Source organism: Mytilus californianus, unplaced genomic scaffold (genome assembly GCF_021869535.1).
Source record: "Mytilus californianus isolate M0D057914Y unplaced genomic scaffold, xbMytCali1.0.p SCAF_1, whole genome shotgun sequence".
NCBI classification, from domain to species: domain Eukaryota; kingdom Metazoa; phylum Mollusca; class Bivalvia; order Mytilida; family Mytilidae; genus Mytilus; species Mytilus californianus.
The window spans coordinates 88,499,114-88,523,085 of record NW_026262581.1 but is presented as its reverse complement, the minus strand read 5'-3'; the positions used below and the strand labels follow the sequence as shown (position 1 = coordinate 88,523,085).

The following is a 23,972-nucleotide window of genomic DNA, read 5'->3' as shown; positions in this document are numbered from 1 at the left end:
CAGGTCTATTTTATAGAGTTGGAACCTTAGTTTTTTAAATAATTTCTTAATTTTTCAACGGAGAATTTTAGAAAAGTATGCGATAAATCATTTCAGTATCTGACTACTGCGCTGACGAAACCGACTGGAACTTACAGTCCACAAGCAGTAGTATTGACCCAATGATAGTAAATACCACTTTATAAATCGAGCGTTCAGAGCGCCTCTCTGTATTTACCTTCATCAGGAACGTTCAAACCCAAAAATTTTAAAGCCAAAGATGTGTCACAACCTGAAAACATGAGGAGCTGTATGACCAAAATGGATCTAAAAAGAATTTTTTTTTTATCTGAGGTCAACTGTACCTGAAGTAGTAAGAAACTTATTTTGTTTTACAAAATTGCTGTTTGAAAAAGAAAAGAATAGCTTACCTTGTCGAGATGCTTTAATCTATGAATGAAACGAAGATTTCTTTTCGAATTTATATATCAACAGTTAAAGTTATATCCGGGAGGTTGTTTCCCCCTAAAACCACACAGTCCTCAAGACACCATTGCAATTACAACTTTATTGCCCGAAGGAAATGCAGAGCCTGTACTTTAAAATACAAATGCAAATTTAATTGTCCACAGAAACCACAGCTAATGCAGTATGTGTTAATAAAAAAAACTTGTTTGTTCTGTATAAAATTCTGAACGAACTTAATGTTACTCTCTTTTTTACATGCTTAAAGTAATAATTACAAAACATATGTTTTTCATAAGGAATCATCCTTTGATTACCATACAGCAATCACGCAGTTCTTATGTCCGAATAAAACGTTAGATCACATACCACGTGCACACATATTCATTATGAAAACGTTTTAACAATGCATATGTGTGATAATTGATCTGCCCAAAATATTCGAATATAAATACAAACTTATATTATATCCATTTGCATTTCTTCAGGTTACAACAATTGTTGAGTAACTTTCAAATTCTGCCAACAGACAACTTTGACAACTTTCAAAACTCGGTAGAACGAACAGCATCAGTTATTATATAAACTTTGTTCACTATCATATGGTCTTGATATTACGTTTAAAAGGTTTTGTTCATAATTTGGATCCTCTGTTAAACCATAACCACCTTTTCTTTTTTCAACGGCGTTTTCGGTAAGATCTCATTTATACCGGTAATGTCTTAAATTTTGTACTAGAATTTGAGTAGCTTACAGTTTAGGGCATTTTTTTGTTTCCAGCAAAATCATTTCTAATATCGATGATGATTTTATTTGCATTTTCTCACAACCGCTTATCTCTCCATTCAAACAGTTATCACAGTTGTATCACGATAGGTCTTGGAGTATTAGTTTCGAATCGGATTGTGTTGATTTAAGTTGGTGTATTTTGTGATTCTGGTCATCGGGTTTAAGTTGAAGAATAATTGAGTTACTTTTTATTGACAAATTGTTCTATATTCTATTTTGTTAGGTTCATTTCTTAAAAAAATATGTATTTCTTGTTTTTGTTATGTTTGTTAAATCATTTGCATATAACATATGGGTGTATTTTATTCTGTTTTTTTTCTCTTATCTTAAAATCAATGAGGTCGAAGTGAACGTTTTGTTTTAAAAGTATTTAAAAAATAATAAAATACAATAAAAACATACAAATAATGAATTAGAAAACCTTTGGATTTGATTTCGAAAAGACATTAAAAGCATTCCGAAACGATGTAACAGTCAAAACAGAACAGAACAGAATTCATGACAAAAATCTCTGTTTTGTTGATCTTGTATTGCTGATCATTTAGTCTGTTTAGTTTCTCTCTATCTTCTTTAGTTTTTCTTCAAAACACAAAAGAGGGTAAAAAAAATCCCCAATTAAGAGCAATCACTCCTATAAAGAGTGACAGTCTTCTAACTATATCACCAAAATTTTGACTTGTTAGTAAATCTTGCCTTGATAATTTTTGTGGTTCAAAGTGTCTATTTATTTTTTATAATTTTATCAACATAAGGAAAATCGCAAAAAGAAAATGGTAAAAGTCATCATTAAGGGGCAATAACTCCAATAAGGAGTTGTCGGACGTTTTCCTCCATCAGTTTTAATAGTAGATCTTGTCTTGTTGGTCATTTTTGCTTATTTAAGTTTCCATCTATCTATTATAATATTTAAGATATCAGGCAAAAACGTAAAAAAAATGGTAAAAATCATCATCTAATAAGGAGTCGTCTGACGATTTCGACTATCAAACTTATTTGTAGAACCTGTCTTGCTGATCATTTTTGCAATTTAAAGTTTCTCTATTATAGTTTTCAAGATAATAGGCAAACATGAAAAAAGGTAAAATTTGTCATTTAGCGGCAATAACTCCTATAAAAGTCGTCTGACAGTTTTGACGTATATAAACAACTGGTAGAGCTCAAAATTCTGAACATTTTTGCTGTTGTCAGATTTTCTCTATTTAAAACGGTTTTCAAAATAAACGATAAAACTTGCATTTTACCCCTATGTTCTATTTTTAGCCATGTCGACCATCTTGGTTGGCAGGCGGGGTCATCGGATACAACCCAACGATGATTGTGGCCAAGTTTGGTTAAATTTGGCCCAGTAGTTTCAGAAGAAGATTTTTGTCGACGGACGACGACGACGACGGACGATGGACGCCAAGTGATGAGAAAAGCTCACTTGGCACATTGCGCCAGGTGATCTAAAAACACATAGATTTTGATAGCTTGACATTTTCCGATATCTGACCATGATGAAAACTACTCATTTCGGAAAAAAAAATTGTTGGCCATTGGAATAGCGTAATTCGATAATAAAATCATAAACGAAATATCCCATAGAAAATTCATGCAAATTTTCGCGGATTTTAACCTTCTCCTGAAGAACGCAAACACGCCTGTAAAAATTATAATGCGTATATTGTTTGTTTTGTCTGACACGCAAAATGTTGACGTTTTGATAAAAGTTCTGTCGGTATCATCAACCATTATTTAAACATTGGATCAAGTTTGATATAGGTTTTTAGAATATACCTACCGAGTCTAAAGATATGAATATTATAAAGCTTATCTATTGTGATTATTTACCAAAGTTGCTTTTCATTGTGTTGTGTGTGATTTCGCTGCATTGACACTATAATTCTCTATTTTATGGTTCTGGCATAAACATCTTATTTTAAGAATTGACCTTTTTGAATGAGTTGACCATGTGCACATTTTTTCTCTATATTGAAGGTGCTTCAGTCAACGTTTTTACACCCAAGTAAAACTATAAGAAGAATCATTAAATTTTAAAATAAGATTTCTAGATAACTACATCCTGTTTATACATACAAGTTTATATTGTTATAATTTGTAAACGAGATAGAAAATAACGGGAATTTTATTTATTTTTGTTAACGTGACATTTTCCAAGAACTCGTACATATTATATACATACATGAGTGTGATGATTAAGGATTTTTGTTATAACAGTGACCTGTTCCAAGAACTCAATATTTTTGTATACTTACTGTTACTGCTGTTTGAAAACATAACCTCTTACATATTTAACATCAATAGATTTATATGACCTTGCGGCATATTTCAAAATCTTCATCATATCTAATTGATGATTAACAGTTTGCTTAATTTAGGCTTCAGTAGACTTGCTACATGTCCCTTCCATATTTTTTTTTCCAATTTTGCCCCTTTAACAGTTTTACTGCTATAACTAAGAGATTACCATTACACTGACATCTGCTTTCTCCAAGGGCAATCAGTATACTGGCAGTTTTCAGTAAACACATAAATTAGTAAGAAAGAAATAAAAGAAAGGGAATTGTAGCAAGTCTAAGGCTTCAGTTATAGTGTTGTAAAACTTTGAATTGATATTATATGACAAACCAAACGTTCCTGTGGTTCAGATTGGTGTTTATTTCTACCAAAAGTATTCCTTCCACTGTTGATACTGACACCGAGAGTATGGTGTTCAATAGAGTTGATGTTATCCTGAATCAGCTGAATTGCTTATAGTGTATTATGTTAACTGCTACCTAGAAATGGCATCAACCTCAATCAAACCTTAGCAAAGGATTAAACACTACTCCGTATGATACTGCATAGGGTATATCAATGTTCGAATATACAAGCCAACTGGAGTTGTTGGTTAAGCTATTTACTCATAGCTTTTATTGTCTCATGTCGTATTTCAGCTTCTTAAACACTCTTTCGGATATTCAAGTCGTGTTTTATCCTTAATTGGGCGATGTAAATGATTAGATATAAAAACAAGAGTGCACACGCTGAAATGTCTCGCTTACTATACTGACCATTGCTTTTATGTTGATAGTCCTACATATAAAATTTGACAAATATTACATTAACATTTATGATCCAAGAAAATGAGATCAAGGTCAGATAAACCAAGCCGGAAATACATGCACATCTCTAATACAATCATTCCATACACCGAATATAGATGACTTATTGTTTATAGCATAAAAGAAACAGACCAAACGATGGAAATTTTATATTGACCAATGAACCATAAGAATGAGGTCAAGGTCAGATGAACCCTGCCAGACAGACATGTACACCTTAAAATCATTCCATGCATCAAATATAGTTGACCTACTGCTTATAGTATCTAATAAACAGAGTTAATCAGGAAAACTGAACATTGACCAATGAACCATGAAAATGAGGTGAAGGTCATATGATTTCTGCAAGACAGACATATACACCTTACAATCATTCCATATACCAAATACAGTTGACCTATAGCTTAAAGTTTAAGAAAAACGGACCAAAACACAAAAACTTAACATCAAGCAATGAACCATGCAAATGAAGTCAAGGTCAAATAAAACCTGCCAGACTGACATGTACATCGTAAAATATTTCAATACACCAAATATAGTTGACCTATTGCATACATTATTAGAAAAAACAGACCAATACACAAAAACTTAACATTGAGCAATGAACCGTGAAAATGAGGTCAAGGTCAAATAAAACCTGCCAGACTGACAAGTACATCGTAAAATAATTCCATACACCAAATATAGTTGACCTATTGCATACAGTATTAGAAAAACAGACAAAAACACAAACTTAACTTTGACCATTGAACCATGAAAATGAGGTCAAGGTCAAATGACACCTACCAGTTGGACATGTACAACTTACAATCATTACATACTCCAAATATAGTTGACCTTTTGCTTATAGTAATTGAGATATGGACCAAGGAAACTTAACCTTGTTCACCCATCCATGAAATGAGGTCGAGGTCAAGTGAAAACTGTCTGACAGGTATGAGGACCTTGCAAGGTACGCACATACCAAATATAGTAATCCTGTTACTCATAATAAGACAGAAATTAACATTACAAAAAATATTAACTTTTTTTTAAGTAGACACTGAACCATGAAAATGAGGTCAAGGAGAATGGACATATGACAGACGGAAACTTTATATAAGGCATCTATATACAATTTATGAAGAATCCAGGTCTTTTACCTTCTAAAATATTAAGCTTTTAAAAAGTTAGTTAACGCCACAGACGCCGGATCACTATCCCTATGTCGAACTTTTGTCGCAGGCTCGACAAAAAAATGAGAAAGAAATTTAGATTATACATAGTTACCATGCAGCTGTATTTTAATTTATACATAGTTACCATACTTTTCAAAGATTTTAGAAATTGAAACGACTTACCATAAATTATGATGGACCTTACATTCCCATCCTCTATTAAATTTGTGTATGCTTTTATTTCTATTTCTGTTATTTTTTTTCAAAGTCTTGAATCAGTATATATCATTAACGCCGTAATTAGACCCCTCTACCAAGAAATTTGTTTTACATGTACACATGTGTCTTTCTATGTTGTGATGTTACACTATTGTTTCAGGAAAAAGGGTGAAGGTTTGGTACCATTAAAACGTTTAAACCCGCTGCATTTGTTTGCACCTGTCCTAAGTCAGGAATCTGATGTTCAGTAGTTGTCGTTTGTTGATGTGGTTCATAAGTGTTTCTCGTTTCTCGTTTTTTATATAGATTAGACCGTTGGTTTTCCCGTTTGAATGGTTTTACACTAGTAATTTTTGAGGCCTTTTATAGCTTACTGGTCGGTGTGAGCCAAGGCTCCGTGTTGAAGACTGTACTTTGACCTATAATGGTTTACTTTTATAAATTTTGACTTGTATGGAGAGTTGTCTCATTGGCACTCATACCACATCTTCTTATATCTATACACGTATGCAAATTGCGGTTTTTATCTAACGCAATCATAGGTTTTAACGTTGTTTTCAATTTAGACTTGTTTATATTTTTTCGTTTGGGCTTGTATTATATTTTCCTTCGGGTTTATATGATCCGTTTCTCCTATTTCGACTCTTTAGAATTCAAGAGTCTACCCTAAATTGAGGTAAATTATATGGCCTTCCAAATACCGTTTTGATCCCTAACATCACTGAAGAGACATTAATTGTCGAAATCCGGATATGGTGTACAAATTTTTGAACCTCATGTTTGCGGTATACCATCTTCTCCGCAAGTTTATTGTTTTCTGTTTGGTATTAAATTAATAATTAAGATCCATGTTACATCTCGTGATCAATTTATTTGGCAATCGTCAATGGCAGTCAGCAGGGTTTAAGAACATCAGTTGTTCGACCTGTTAGTCAAATGCGATTTGTTAAAATATACTTTTCACTTTTTTGGTCTTTTGGAAAATGTTGTTTGTGCTGTATTTAGACCCCTCTACCAAGAAATTTGTTTTACATGCACACGTATAAAAATTGCGGTTTTTATCCAACGCAATCATAGGTTTGAACGTTGTTTTCAATTTAGACTAGTTCATTAACGCCGTAATATATGGTGAAAAGAAATGACTCGAATTGTTTTCAGAGATGCAATAAATACAGTTAAAGTTAACATTCCATGGAATACGAAAAAAATGATACAAACAGTTTTTGGTTAGATTTTTTTTGGAGGAAGCTGTCATGCGTTTTCCCTTATATTTCAAATACCACAATGCTTATGTTAATACGTCACAGTAAAAGTCGATTGTTCAATAACGTAAATACGCCGATTAACCTCGGGTCAACTAGGGTTACAGGTTTAGTTGAAGCCAATTTGGCACAACTTCGAAAAGCGCGTCTGAATAATTAAATAAGTTTGCTATTTTTTTTTCTAATTTCTTTTTATTCTATAAGTAAATATTAACTGAATGTTAAAATATTGATGAGAAAAAGTAAACAGTGTTGTTTACCGGTATTCATTGATCATTTTATCAAACATGAAACCATGGTAATGCTACATCTCCAATGACTTTGGTGATGTTGTTTTGTACGCAACTGTTGCCTACAAATTATTTGACATATAGTTTCAGAGTGGGACTAAATTTAAAATTGACTTCATGGCCATCGAGACATCTAAAATCTGAACTTTTTTCAATGTAATCAGCTAAAAAAGGAGATAGAAAAGGATTTTGTATACATTATGCCTTTAGCTCACGGACCAACGATACGGCATAGAAATATTTCAAGGGGGTCGTCTTTAATTTCGGCTTTACATCTTTCTACTAAATTTCTTACTACCATTCTTTCTACAGTACAAACTAGCATTCAGAAATATTGTGATGAGATATATTCAATCATTGTTGTGTTAACAGGATGTGGATTCTTACAAGTTCCAAAGTATCAGTAAAAATTTCTACAACTTTACAGTAATATCAAAACTTTTGAGTTCCCTACGCTCTTCACTTCTATTTCCCATGCTCAACTGTAAGATCATCTACGTCGTCTCATAAAAAAATGAAAAGAATTGCAGATACAATTCAATTCAATTAAAATCTTTCTATATGAAGAACCACACTATTCTTAACATAAATACACTGGAGAAGATATCATAGATATGTGGGATGTTTTGATCGACTATTTAGTTTTTTAGTTTGGTGAATTACTAGCATTATTTCGGTTTTTCAATAGGTACTAATTGTTGTAAACGTGGTTAACATGTTTTGTTTTTGCGCAGTTGAAGCAGAATTCATACAGAACCTTCTCAAAGACCAAAAACATCTTGCAGAGTTCTTTGATTTCACTTTCAGACATTTTCTGTCACTCAACAACCCTTTTTCAGTAGGTGTTTGCATCTCTTATATTCCAGTGAATTTCAGATTAGGGATAATACCGAAGCTAGAAGGTCTAAAAGAAAGGCGAAAGATATCTAATTCATCTCTTGATCTTTTCTTCCATATTGACACAGAGACGAATTCAAACTAGAATATATGAAAAACGTGATAATTTCAACTTTTCAGTTTAATAAATTAATAATTTAAATTATTAGTAAACTTCTAATTCCGTAGCAGTACCACACCCATCGTCAATTGTAACACGTAATCATATTTCAATTAAAACGTATGGAAATCCATATGATATGGGACCCCCGACTCCGCAAGTTTTATATAGTACTTTTCCTCGTTTCCGCGAATGTTTTGTACCGACTCCGTCACATTTTTGGACCGATTCCGTTAAAGTTCTTGACCGACTCCGCCAGACTCATTTAACAAACTCTTCAAAGGTAACACAATCCGAGTTGACATTCTCGGTCGTGCAAGATAGATGCCGACTTTGATAACTTTATTGCATATGGATGTCCATAAAAACGTTACACTCGTGTATGTTCACAGTATACGAACTTCATTGACAGGGGTCTGCTCGCAAATACCTGCTCCATCAAAGTCGGAAATCGATACTAAATAAATTTTAAAGTTAACTATTGAATCATATTCCCTTCTGTTGACTCACCTGGTCTTTCTCTTTTGCACATGTTTTTGAGTTCGTGCGATTCTCTCAGATTTTGTTTTTACCTGATTCGTAAGTTCTTACTTGAGTTTGAACATAGATAAACTACTGTTGCTTTTAATTCATTAGTTTGGCACCGTCAGTTTCGCATATGTTTTAATCCTTACGGAAAACAGACAAGCCGTTTATTTTTCTTTACTATCCTTGCCTCTGTAAATAATTTTTAATTAAAAGGGATTCATAATTGGACATTGGTCAATATTCAGTATATTTCAAAGAGGAAAATAGGCTTAAGAGTTAAAAAGTTTTTAAAGGAAAAACAATTTTGGGAATAAAGATATTTTCCCACTCTTTTATTGTGATCTAATTTTAGTGTGTCCATTTATCACTACAACTGATATATTTTATCTTTCGTATATTTATTATTTATCAAGAGAAATATCCATTTGGTTTTTTTTTCATCTAACTTTTAAACTCCACAATACTTGCTTATACCGGTCCAATAATAAATGCTCAGTCGTGTATTTGCCTTGTTTTCAGTAACAGTACATGTGAATGATTTCACCCAAAAAATTATGATGATATCGAGGGACAAACTTGGTGATCATTGATTAGCATTTTACCTGTGGTAGTTTTGTTTACCTGTGGTTCGTTAGCCCATGCTTACACAAGATACATACAATATATAGAAACATTACTATCGTTAAGTGGTGACCAGACTAAGGATTAACACTAAGAAAATGTACCAAACATTTGGCTGTTTCATTTAAATGAATTAAAATATCAATTGGCAAGGGACCGAATTCTATGGCATAGAAATATTTCAAAGCATAGTCATATATTATCTTTTGTATGATTTTTTTATTTTTTTTATTTTTACTGATCTATACAATTATTCGCTCAGATCGACAATATCAGGTCTTCTTCATGTACCAGGACCTAATTCTGAAAAACATTTAAATATTCTGGTCTTGAGGATTCGTAAGTGCATGGATAAAAGTGAACATTACTTCTGATAAATATGCATGAGAAATTATTTTAATATAACTCCGTTTCAAATATTATTTGATAACATAACAATAGATTTTCTTTGTCTTCTTTTGAACCTTATCCTATCATGAAATATCTGGAAGGATATCTAGCATGAGCTGTAATCATATTCTGAAACCTTTACATTGGAACAGTGATCTCTCCAACCATACCTGAAAGATTGATGCATTATTGGAATCATATTCAAATAAACATCATGTCATATCAAAAATAAATCAGTGAAAAAGTACTGTATTGGTTACAAGCTGTCTTAATGTTTAAATGTGTGAATGGTCTAGCACCTGATTATCTATCTTATGAATCTACTGCTTTTACTGATCTATATAATTATTCGCTCAGATCGACAACATCAGGTCTTCTTCATGTACCAAGACCTAATTCTGAATTTTTTTTAAAGAACATTTAAATATTCTGGCCTTGTTACCTGGAATAATTTGCCAAATAATATTAAGGAAATAAATAATTTAGATACATTTAAGATCAAATTTTCAAACTATTTTTAACTGTACAGAATGAAGAAGCCTGAATCTAATGTATTTTTTCTTCTCTTGAATGCAAATGTGCTTATTCAATACTTAAGCTGCTTTTCTATAGTTGAATAAAGGCAACAGTAGTATACCGCTGTTCAATAGTCATAAATCGATTAAGCGAAAACAAATCCGGTTCACAAATCAAAACCGAGGGAAACACATCAACTATAAGAGGAAAACAACGGAACAACAGAAACACTGAACTGCTTCAAAAACAAACGCCAACATACATAGAAACGGACTATTTGAAAACAACTGCCATATTCCTGACTTGGTACAGGACATTTTAAGAGAAAAAATGGTTAACTGTATTCTGTATTTTATTTGTTTGTATCTTTTTCTATTTGTATTCATAGTTTTTGAAGGCCTCGGGGAAGATTAACATGTTCTTGTTAAATGAGTTACCTTCGTTGAATAAAGAAATTTTATTATTATTATTATTTAATATTATTAATTCGTATATTTTAACAAATTTGATTCGTTTAGGGATAGTCACATGTTAAACTATATTTTCGAAGGTAGAGAGAAAACGGCGGATAGCAAAAAGCATATTGCACGGTTATTTTTAGAATATCTAAAAACCGATATACTTTGTGACGTCATGTAATGAATTTCAGGATATTGTTCAACGTTTTGAAACAAATGACATCTGTGATCGATTATTTGACAAAATTTTTTTTCAAATACATAAGATGTCAAACAAACAAAAAAAAGTAAATGAAATAACTAATATGTTGTTATTGTCAAGGAGACAATATAATATCTATAAAATTCCAACAAAATCAAATGACGATTTTGATACAAATATGGTCGAAAATTAATAATATAACAAATATAGCCTTTGTATGAGGTCAATACAGGATATATCGACCCAAAGAAGTATATCGACCTCGGACTTCGTCCTCAGTCAATATACTTCTTTCAGGTCAATATATCCTTGTATCGACCTCATACAAAGGCTATATTTGTATATTATCACTAAATAGTAATTTTATCTAAGTGTTCCTAAAGGAAAACATTTAGACGTTGAATAACTTATGTTTCAATTAAATAGAAAAATATTTGACCTTTTTGTGGGTGACTTTTCGGTATACTATAAATATTTTTGTTATCCAATAAAACAGATCAGAACCAATTGCAAGAAATGATTGACATTTTTTTCAAACTGACAAGATCATGATCATTATAGGAAAATAAAGTACACCGTACTATATCTTCTTCAAATGAAACCATATACCTAAACTTACCATTTTCCAAAACCACCACAATTTTTAACCCTTACGGCGCAATTGGCATCGTTTGATATATCCGAGTTAGTGAATGCTGCAACGAGAAAACAAATTACATATAAAGTATAGGAGTCTCATATATATAAGTAATATAACCCAAATGTAATGTACTGCGCGAATTCGAACTACATCTTTTCATTTATCCCATTTGGTGCCAAAGTTTTTAATTTTCTTATCCAAAATCTTTCCCGAGTGAGTCTATCCTCCCTAGACCAAGCAGTGTTGTGGTCAATGATTGTAATGGTCAGTCGATTGAGATCTGCCTTAGTGTTTAAATTGCTTGGTTCTATTCATTTTGGAGGATGTAAAAGTACCCAGTCACGTTCAACTATTTAACCTTAGTCGAAATTTATTATTATATTTTTTAACTGCTATTTATTTGGGATGTTTCAATACACAGCCTCTGTCATAATTACTCTACCGTTGTCAAATTTGAAATATTTACAAACTTAGATCGGCCAGTGCTGTTTATTTGGAATGTTTATTCACGCAATCGTTCTTGTGGGCGTATGACATTTGCGCCGATTTTTAAAATTTTCATTCTTTCATTTGCGCCGATTTCATTTTTTCATTTGCGCCGATTTTATATTTGCTCCTAATTGCATTTACAGTTTAACACAGGTGAGTATATATTTGTACATGTACTATACCTTGAATGTATATTGGTAAAATCTGGTTATAAACGTTGTTCACTTATGTTTAAGTTAAGAAAATTCAGGCCGTTACGTATGCTAAAATGCAAACTCTAGAAATGCCCGCATCAGTACGTTAGCCAGAGAAAGAAAAGATTGACTTCGTTATTGACAATTACGACAAATATAGAGACGAAATCACAAGAAAGGAATATATTAGATGTGTTGCCTATAAATACTCGGCAAGAACAGATTTATGATTTTAATGTATTCCGTTTTTATGGATTTTAATGTATTCCGTTTTTATGGATTTTAATGTTGTAAATAGATTTTTAATTCGTCATTTTAGTATAAACAGAGTAAAAACAGAGTGCTTTTATCTTAGGTTTTTACTTCTTGATTTTAAAGTATGTAAACATAGTGCTTTTCCAATTGACTTATCCTGCTCAAAATCCTACTTCCACCTCCCCGTGGTGAGCAGAGGACAACAGTTATATACATGTTATGATTGACAATTCATAACATTTGTACAACTAGCGAACGGAAGAGGTCTATAATGGTAAATGAAAAATAACATTCACCTGTAATTTACCTGTAATTTACCTGTAAAAAAATCGGCGCAAATGAAAAAAAAAATCGGCGCAAATGAAAGAAAAAATCGGCGCAAATGAAATGCAGATCGGCGCAAATGCAAAACGCCGGTTCTTGTAACATCGTAACTGTCGTCACCTTTAAAATTTTAGAATTGTGCCAGTTCATATCGCACATTACTATTTTTATTTGAAGCATATCTTTGCAGTCTCTGTTGTAAATAGCTATATAACCTGTCATGTTTAAAACTTTTAGAATTGTACAAGCGTCTAAACTATGATGTTCCGTTTAACTGTTTTATTGTATAAATTTCAAGATTGTTATAGTTTAATCAAAGTAGATTGATATGATTCATTTGACATCCATGATCATAATCATACTGATGAAGGATATCTGTTTTCCGAAATATTTATAAATAATTACATTTATAGTTTTCTTTTTTTGTTATTGGTGTTGTTTTGTACACTCTTCATGCGTTTATATATATATATAAATTTACATTCATTATTGTCTATATCTGTCCTTAAGTACAGTTGCATACTAAATGAGAGATCGTCCTCTTTAATTTTCTACATGTGGACATAATTCTGCAATATCATTTATCTTTACGTTGTTTCTATCATGAGTTCCTCGTTTGCCGTAATATTACAATAAAGAGAGTCAGTCTGCGGACCTGTATGTATTTAGAGAATGTCACGCTCCATCGTACGTTAAAAAAACCTTTTGTAGACTAAATCGCTACAGAAGGTTAACTTTCCTCTAGCCACCAATCCTCCCCGTTTCCCGAACGTAGTATTAAAAGTTTACAAGCTCCTTATCAACTCATCAACTGCTATAACATACAAATTGACTTCTACATCGACATGAAAAGCATTGAAAAATTTAATGTAGTTTGTGTAGACCATCGCACTTCTGCGTTACCACCATCGCACTTCGGCGTAGCTATCAAGAAGATAGCGTCATAACGCCACCATCGCACTTCAGCGTGATCAAAAACACACTTCAGCGTCAAACCATCGCACCTCAGCATAGATATGAATACGAATGAAAACTCTCAAGATGAAGATTATTCCGCTTCTTGTACGCTTCATATTTAAATAATATCTCATTAAAATGAAGTTTTTGAGGTTAGCGTTATTTCATTTTAGATTCTATTGCACGAATCGAACATTAATGGATTTCAGAAAGTCAATATGGCGGATTACTCCTTAGTTACAAAATGTCAATTGTGCATTTGACAGCAAATAGTAGCCAATGTACCAAAAATTGCAAATGTTTTGGTTAAGAATTATAAGGATTAAACACATTTTTTGATGTGTAAACTTGGTCGCTGACTGGTCCGAAGGGACTTTTATTCAGTTTGTGAGTTAATCGCCCCAGTTGACACATCAATAACCTCTAGAAAAAATGTGTTTAAACTTGTGATATATATTTCGTCTATATCATATACACGTCTAAACATGTGACAACTTTATGACAGACATTCTCCATCGGATAACACGTAGTTATACAGGGCTAACATCATAATATATTCGTCTCAAATTTAGCCCAACAATGTTAGATCTTCAAATTTGCGTTAGCAAATTTTGTTCTTTCCTCAGCGGGATTCGAACCCTTGCTTCTGTGACATCGTGGCAACATCGCCTGCACCGTGTCCAGCGCCCTAGACCACTCGACCACCTAGGCTACATAGAAATATAGCTTTCGGAGGTCGATGTAATACCTTTCCTCGTCGGCTTTATCTAGGATTGTAACACAGTACATGATGTATAGTGGCAAGTAAATGGTGTACTTTTCCGATCAGATATATATATATATATATACATATATTCTTTTCGCCGCGGGGATATAGTTATATTCTTCGTCAATCCTTCCGAAGAATAACTAAACATGGACGGCGATGTTCCTTTGGCTCCATCATACGGTGTTTATATATCCCAACTCGTTCGTTATGCCCGTGTGTGTAGTGATGTCATAGATTGTAACGAACGTAATCAATGCATCACTGGTAAATTATTAAGTCAGGGATTTCGTTACCATAAATTACGTAAAACTTTTGCTAAGTTCTTTCATAGATAAAAAGATTTGATTAGTAAATTTGGCTGTACCTGTAGAAAACTGATTAAAAACGGTATTTCACATCCTAAATTTTACGGTAATATTGTACTTAAAGCGCGGAAATCACTATGTGATCCGTGTAAACTCATCGAACCTTTAAACAAACTTATTAGTAAAGGTTATCTTACCAATGTTCTAATCTATGAGGTTAAACTCCTAACTATCATACTGTCTGTCGATACATTTATTTTTGGCATGGCACAAGTCATGTCTTCTTTGACTGTCCATGACGTTAAAATACTAAATCCCTGGGATGTGTTTTAGTTGATTTTAGTCTCTCATGCATGATTTTTTATTATTTATTGTTTTGGCTTTTAACTAGCTGTCAGTAACTGCGAGTACTCTCAAATCGTACTTTCTTGTTTATTTGACCTGTTGATACTAATTGTAATGCTTTTTTGTTATTTAATGTTGTTCAGGGTTATATCTGGTCTATATACCAGCTTTGATAAGTGTTTGGTATTACTATAAATTTTCACATCGTACTATGAACATCAAAATTATTTATTTTGAAAAAATATTTCCTTTCTCTATTGGAACTGTACACGTATACCTAACAACAAAATTATTTTCATTTACCTGTGTTTAAATTTATTGCAAATGGCTGATATTTTTGTTCGAGCATATTTTTTTTCTTAAATTGTTTAACATTTCATACCGATATAACATGTTACTTTTATTATTCTACCCTTAGTTTATTTATTTTGTACTTACATTGTATCATAGGTCAAATTTATTTGTTCAGTGTATGTTCACTGGTGTTAATATGTCCTTTGATTGAGTTAAGCTATTTCAGTTGATATTTTATAGTGTGTCTTTCTTTGTTGTTATGTTACACTATTGTTTCAGAAAAAGGGTGAAGGTTTGGTACCATTAAAACGTTTAAACCAGCTGCATTTGTTTGCACCTGTCCTAAGTCAGGAATCTGATGTTCAGTAGTTGTCGTTTGTTGAAATGGTTCATAAGTGTTTCTCGTTTCTCGTTTTTTATATAGATTAGACCGTTGGTTTTCCCGTTTGAATGGTTTTACACTAGTAATTTTTGGGGCCCTTTATAGCTTACTGTTCGGTGTGAGCCAAGGCTCCGTGTTGAAGTCCGTACTTTGACCTATAATGGTTTACTTTTATAAATTTTGACTTGGATGGAGAGTTGTCTCATTGGCACTCATACCACATCTTCGATGGAGAGTTGTCTCATTGGCACTCATACCACATCTTCTTATATCTATATGAAGACCGTTTGTCAGAAAGTGTGCATACTTAGTTGGGTTGTTTGTCGTCATTTTCTCTTGACAATATTATATCGTCTGTTTAATTTAACAATCTTTACGCGAATTCTGGGATTTCTATCATTTCTTTAGAATTTTGTAACAAAGAAACCTTTAGACAGAAAGTTTCTGTACTTGGTTAAATTGTTCTCCATCATGAGTAGTTGACCATATAAAACCATCATCTTTATCCCACCATTTTTACGGGAGTATTGGGGCTTTGACTACTTTGTTTGGCTTTTAGTAATTATGACACCACGAGAACGCAACTTTCTGGCACAATTTGTCTGAATGCTATCGTACTAGGTAAGATTGTTTGTCAGAATATGTTGTCGACCATATTGTACCTTCATTTGAATTTGACTACTAGTATATTTACGAGAGTCATGGGACGTTGTCTTTTTTATACTATGCTACCACAACGACACCTTGTAAATGTAACTAAAACAAGAAAATAACAGTTACAGACCAATATTCGACATATATTCCTCTCCACATGTTCTTACACAAAATATAAATAGATAAAGATATTGTAGATAGCCTACTAGTATCTAGTTGTACTTACAGCTACAAGTGTCGGCACAGCCGTAGGTATTAACTCGCCAACATGTGGAGGAGCTAGTACCCTTTGCCTTTCCGCAAAAGTAGTTACTGTTCATCTGGAATATACCATAATCTTTCGAACCATTAGTATTATTACTACATCATATCCATATTCACTCTGGTGTTTAACCAAACACAGCCCTGAAAGAGTTACTATAGATAAGTTTACTATGCGTGCTGTTTTTCTCAATTGTGAAGACTTGCATTATGAAATACATAAAAAAAAGTTACCGGAATTATCATGAATATTTGACAGTACAACGGATTACTTACATCTCTTTCCAACAAAATAGTTTTTATGAAATAAATTAAGGATTCAAACTTTCCAAAAACAGATGCATTGTCATATGATCTACAATCCGCCACAATACCCATTACTATCATTCACTCAGAACCGATTATCTGTTTATTATACTCACAGTCTCTGAGATCACTGTCTGGTACGCCCTGATTGCGTAATGCTTGTACAACTTGGCACTTAGTTTTGGTGGCGCCATAGGAATATTCCACAAGTGCAAGGGCAAGTAAGATAGGACACAAATAATGCATCTTGTATTCGCTGACCTGCAAATAAGAAATTTTGTAGAAAAAAAACGTGTTATAATATAAACAATCCTAGAATCTTATTTCCTCGTCATGATTGTTTCAAAGCCAAAACAATAATGATTTTGGTTTCAAGCTATTTTTTGTTTTGCTAGAATTTTTCTCTAAAGTGGGGAGAGAAAAAAATATTTGGTAAAAAAAGTTGGATGAGAATCTTGAATGTTTTTATATTAGCCCGAAGGCAGCGTCATATAACTGAATCTTGTTTTCGCTAAAAAAAATAATTTATTATACCAAATATATTCTTATGCAGCAGTTTTACCTGATTCATGCATTTAATCTGTACATTTGATTTTAACATTAAGACAATTAACAAATTTATCTAAACCGTTACTAAACAAACCAGGGGTGGTGTTCTCGAAAGTATCATAAAATTCGCCCTAAGTCATAGATAAGACCAATTTTAGGATGGACTTAGGATCATCTTAGGACACTCTTAAGTTGGGTCTCAAAGCTTTCTCAGACGCATTTTATGTTAGGACGTCCTAAACATATCCTATGTGCGATCCTATGTGCGAAATTTAAATAGTTAAAGTAATTGTTTGATAAAACATTTATTAAAGACGAAACCAATTAATAAAATTCGTAAGGGTTCCGCGGAACCCAGTGTCTCGCCTACTTTTTGCTGTTAATCACAGGCTCAACAAAAATGAGGAAAAAATTAATAAAAATATTCCTCTCTATACTATCTTTTGATTGTAAGTAGCTTCTGTCCAAGTTTGGTAAAAATCCAGGATAGTTTATGAATCTAATAAATGTTTTAAAAACTTAAACTGCAGACTGTATGTAATGTTAACTGGAAGAAAAACTAAGTCCATTTATAAGTAAAATACGGAAAAAATGGAACAAAATTTCCTTCTAGATACTAGCTTTTATTCATAAACAAGCTTCTGTCCAAGTTTGGTACAAATCCAGGATAGTTTAAGAAAGTTGTTAAAATTTTAACACTTTAACCACAGAGTGAATGTAATGTTAACTGGCAGAAAAACTAAGTCCATTTATAAGTAAAATACGGAAAAAACGGATTTATTTTTTACAAAATTTACTTGTTGATACTATCTTATGATCATAAACAAGCTTCTTTCCAATTTTGGTAGAAATCCAGGATAGTTTAAGAAAGTTATTAAAATTTCAAAAACTTTAACCACAGAGTGAATGTAATGTTTCCTGGCAGAAAAACTAAGTCCATTTATAAGTAAAATACAGAAAAAATGGAATTTTTTTTAACAAAATTTACTGTTTAATATTACCTTATGATCATAAACAAGCTTCTGTCCAAGTTTGGTAGAAATCCAGGATAGTTTAAGAAAGTTATTAAAATTTCAAAAACTTTTAACCACAGAGTGAATGTAATGTTTCCTGGCAGAAAAACTAAGTCTATTTATAAGTAAAATACAGAAAAAATGGATTTTTTTTTTACAAAATTTACTTTTGAATATTATCTTATGATCATAAACAAGCTTCTGTCCAAGTTTGGTAGAAATCCAGGATAGTTTAAGAAAGTTATTAAAATTTCAAAAACTTTAGCCACAGAGTGAATATTTGATGACGCCGCCGACGACAACGACGACGACGACGACGACGCCGACGGAATGTAGGATCGCTATGTCTCGCTTTTTCGACAAAAGTCGAAGGCTCGACAAAAATTGTTTACGAAATTTTAAAATTACATGTATTTAATTAAATGCATGATTTCAAATGTAATTATAAAATAATATCAAAAAGGATTGTGATTTAAACTGGAAAACAATTTGTTTAGAAATGAAAATATTGAATTCGTAGTGTCATCGTATCGTAAAACACGAAGTTCAAAGTTTAAAATCATGCACAAATTCTTTAAACGAGTTAATCACCGATGGTGCGTTTCATTTCATGTTCATCTTCACGTAAAAAATTGAGAAAAAAGCATGCACAAAGTTAGGATGAAGATATGATGATCTTAAGACACCTAATTAGGTGTCCTAAAGTTAGGACGAAAAATGTGATATATCCCAAGTTAAGAGAGCTTCGAGAACACGACTTAGGACAAAGACTTGTCATAAGATGGTCTTAGGACACGTCCTAATCCTAAGATAGTTTCGAGAACACCACCCAGCTATTTAAAATAGAAATGTTAAGCTTACCTTTATGAATATTTTAAGTATAAAGAAAGACTTCTTTTAACCGACTTTATGTATCATCAGTTATATCCGGGAGTTGGTTTTCTTCAAACTACAACGGATCGCAAAGACACATTTATTGTTTCAAAGGCCAAGGACAAAGGCTTTAGGCTAAAAGGGAGAGAAGAAAGGTATTCCAAATTAATTATAGTTTCTTTATATTACTACTTAATTATTACTGATAACATTAATGATGGTTAAGGTTCATATTCCGAGCAACTTGGTCTACCAATTGTCATCCCGAAACCTCTTTCCAACCTATTAAATATGAAAATCAGCAATCAAAACCGGGCTTAATAGTTACTCTGAGGGCGGTGTGAATCTGATGTTGATACTAAAAAATTTCCAAAGATCTGTTAGAGTACATACTTTATAAGTCTCTTACCTGTTGCAATAGTATAAAAACATTTGACCGCTCTACTCTTTACACTAGTTTTACCGATTATAAACTTTGACTAAGGCAGATTGAAAGAAAAAATTAGTCTATATTTGTTCCATTAAAAAGAATGGTAAAAATACGATTATTTTGTTAAAGGAAGTTGTAAAAACAAGAGTGCACACGTTGAAATGTTTCGCCTGCTTTGATTTAAATATTTGTTGGAAGTCTGCTATTTGAAGGTTTTATTACAAGTATCACACAAACTTAACATCAATGATCCATGTAAATGAGGTCAAGGTCAAATGAACAGACGTGTTCATCTAACAATCTTAGGGAGCTACCATTTGATTTTTATGGGGGGGTGGGGGCTAGGATGAAATTTGAAAAAAGGCAGGACAGGAGTTTTGAGTAAAAAAAAAAAGCAGGATGAGCAACTTGGCAAAAAAAAAGGGCAGGATTACAATTTATGTTAAAAAAGTCAGGATAAACTAATAAAAAAAAGGTAGGACCGAATAGAGTGAAAAATAAAAAGGCAGGACAGAGATTACAACAAAAAAAAAATGCAGGACAAAATTTTTCATCCTAGCGCCCCCCCCCCATAAAAATCAAATGGTAGCTCCCTTACTATGCACCAAAAATAGTTAGCAGTTTGCTTATAGTATCTGAGAAACGGACCTTATTACGAAAATGGATCATTGACCAATGAGCAATAAATATGAGGTCAACGTCAGAACACTGCCAGACATACCATACACCAAATATAGTTGACCCATTGTTTATAATATCTGTGAAACAGACATAACCATGAAAACTAAACATTGAATAATGAACTATGAAAATGAGGTCAAGGTCATATGAACCCTGCCAGACAGACATGTACACCATCCAATCATTCCATACATCATATGTAGTCGACATGTTGCATGTAGTATCTGATACATGGACTATCGTTGACGTACTTCCTTGGGCTTTCTCAATACATTCATCAAACTAGCAAAACGTCTGTCCTTTAGTTCGTGCCATTATACGATATCTTAGCCACTATACGCAATATAGGTCCCTTGACCAGATGAAAAGCATCTGAAACCTGCCAGACAGGCATGTATGGCAAGCCGTTTTTATATTACTTCCATTTCAAAGATATCTTATCAACTAAATAAGATATCTTATAAACTAATTGAGATATCTTATTCATCAAATAAGATATATTAATTTTCAAATAAGATATCTTATTGAACAATTTATAGAGATATATTTTTTAGTTTATTAAATATCATATTTAATTAAAAAGATATCTTATAAACTTAATAAGATATCTTATATATTTTTTTTTACCTTAAAGCTTCTAATATACATAATAAGATATCTTATAAACAAGTTTAGATAATGTATACATAAATAAGATATCTTATTAAGTGTATAAGATATCTTTATTCTTTATAATATATCTTATTCTATTCTAAGTTGATAATATATCATTTACATTAAATTAGATATCTTATAAACTTAAAAATATCTTATAAATGAAATGAGATATCTTATATATTAAATAAAATATCTTTTATATCAAATAAGATATCTTATATATTAAATAAGATATCTTATATATTATATAGATATCTTAGAACTAAATTATATATATTATACACTAATCAAGATATCTGATAAATCAATCATATAAGATATTCAATAAAGGTTATTAGAAATTTAATAAAGTTAATAAGACATCTAATAAAGTAAATAAGATATCTTAAATACTTTTAAAAGATATCCTCTAAACTCTACAAGATATGTCATAAAGTATTTTATAAAAGATATCTTTAAAAAGATACTTGTATCTTTCATACTTTATATATCTTGAAATTGAATAAATATAAAAGCGGCTTGCCATAGACATAAACACCTTACAATTATTTCATACACTGTTAATTCAGAAATTATTGAGTGCATTTATTATTGTGATTTTAAAAAAATGGACCAAAAAAAATCCAAGTTTTATTACAGATTTCGGGGAAAAGCTTCATACAGATATCAACATGAGATATGGACTTGACCTTGATCACTGATCCGTGAAATGGGGTCAAGGTCAGGTTAATTCTGTCTGACAGACATGTACATCTATATATCAAATAAAGTCATCCTATTACTTATAATAAGTAAGTATTTTACAACAAAATTATAATTTATTTTCAAGCATTCACTGAACCATGAAAATAAGGTCAAGATCAATGGACAATATGACAGACAGAAACTTCATAACATAAGGCATCTGCATACAAGGTATGAGGCATCCAGGTCATGTACCTTCTGAAATAAAAAAAATTTTGTACAAATGGTTTACACCTCTGCCATTTCTGGATAGAAATCCCTAGGTCTCGCATTATTCAACTTTCGTCGCCGGATAGACAATAAAAATTGAAAGAATCAAGTTCAATTTTAATTCATTAAAAAGAATACACAAAGAAGAAACACAGAGCTGGTCTTAGGTAGGGACAAATCATACTTTGTAAACTAATAAAATTGAACCAAAAAGTGCTCTGCAATTGACATCATTAAGATGCTTGATATTTTTATTGACAACATATAAGAGGGTGTGGACAGAGGGTGCCCGATTCCCACTTCCCTTCTCCTTCTCCGAATTCCCATCCCCTTACTCAAGACAAAAATCTGTTATAGAAACTTTTCCAGCATATGCCTTTTTTACTACCTCTCTTCATGCCCTGGCTTCTACTTTACTCCCCCAACTCCTATTTCCAGCACCTTCATTCCCAGGTTCCCTTATCCCTGTCTAAACCTCGTACATTGTACGAGTTACATTTGGAGGACATATTCCCTATACCAATCTGGATTAGTAAGTGAACCAACTGTGTCCCTCTTTTTGTCAACTTTTTTCTTTATTTTTGTGAGGCACCTTCATATAGGACTAAGGAGCTTCCAAAGAAAAATAAAAAAAAACAAAAAAACATGCACTTCAGGTTCTGATATATAGATGATGCCCTTTACTGAATAAGTCAAAGTTTTGCAGTGACTATTGATTGCATCTATGTCATTGAATTTGAAATAAATGACAACTCAGAAACAATTAGGCCTGCTTATAATCTTGACTTGCTCATACAAATTGACAATGAGGGTAGTTGATGACTAAGCTTTACAACAAAATATTGTTTCAAATTTTTCATATTAAACTTGCCTTTTCTTTGCAGTAACATTCATATGAATTATAAAACTATCCGTTGATAAGATATTCTATGGTTCCCCTTTTCTATCATAGTTTGGTTAACTGTTATGGAACATCTGTATTATCGTTGATCACTCATCATAGCCACAATCCGCTCTGTTTTCCTCAATTATAACTAAACTGGATGTGACTTATCACCTAATTGTTACTTGCAATGAGTAAAATACTAGTGGTACCGTTACTGCTTATCCTTTTTTTTGTTGTGTAACCTTGTGGTGTTATGTGGACTGTTGTTTTACATTTTAAATTGTTTTTCCTTATGACCAAGTTGTTGTGTTTTGTGGTTTTTTATTACCCTTGCCCCCCTTGGTATCTTTTTTACTGCTAACTATTTATACATTCGCTCTTGCTTGTGAGTGAAATGAAATACATGTATAAAACCAATGTGGAGATTGGTAAAGAACAGGGGTTCACTTTATATCAAATATCAAGAAAATATTATTTGTAGTTCCTGAGAATATGAATTATACACATTTATTGCATGTACAAAAATGTATTCATTAAAATAAAGAGCTGCGCCATGAGCGCATGATACGCCCGTCGCTTTTTCAAAGAATAAAGTTCAATAACTACTCAATGTCATATCAGAAATTTATAAAAAACTAAAGGGAGGTTATTTTAATAGATATAAACCAGTCATCATTGCTCAAAGCACTTTTGAGTTATTGTCCGAAAACTGGAAAATCCCCCTTTTTAATGAATAAAACCCTATAACTCGGAAAACGTAAAATCTAAAATTTATAA

General features: G+C 32.2%; 1 protein-coding gene, 1 long non-coding RNA gene and 1 pseudogene across 3 annotated transcripts in view; 1 reads left to right on the top strand and 2 right to left on the bottom strand.

Annotated features, from left to right (window-relative positions):
• Window positions 1–23,972, top strand: part of LOC127710138 (uncharacterized) — a 304,241-nt gene that overhangs the window by 119,168 nt on the left and 161,101 nt on the right. The gene's annotated exons all lie outside the window — the stretch shown is intronic.
• The window catches only part of LOC127709512 (uncharacterized), a 217,648-nt gene that overhangs the window by 76,778 nt on the left and 116,898 nt on the right, over window positions 1–23,972 (bottom strand). The gene's annotated exons all lie outside the window — the stretch shown is intronic.
• LOC127710071 (lysozyme-like) lies at window positions 9,780–19,713 on the bottom strand (annotated as a pseudogene).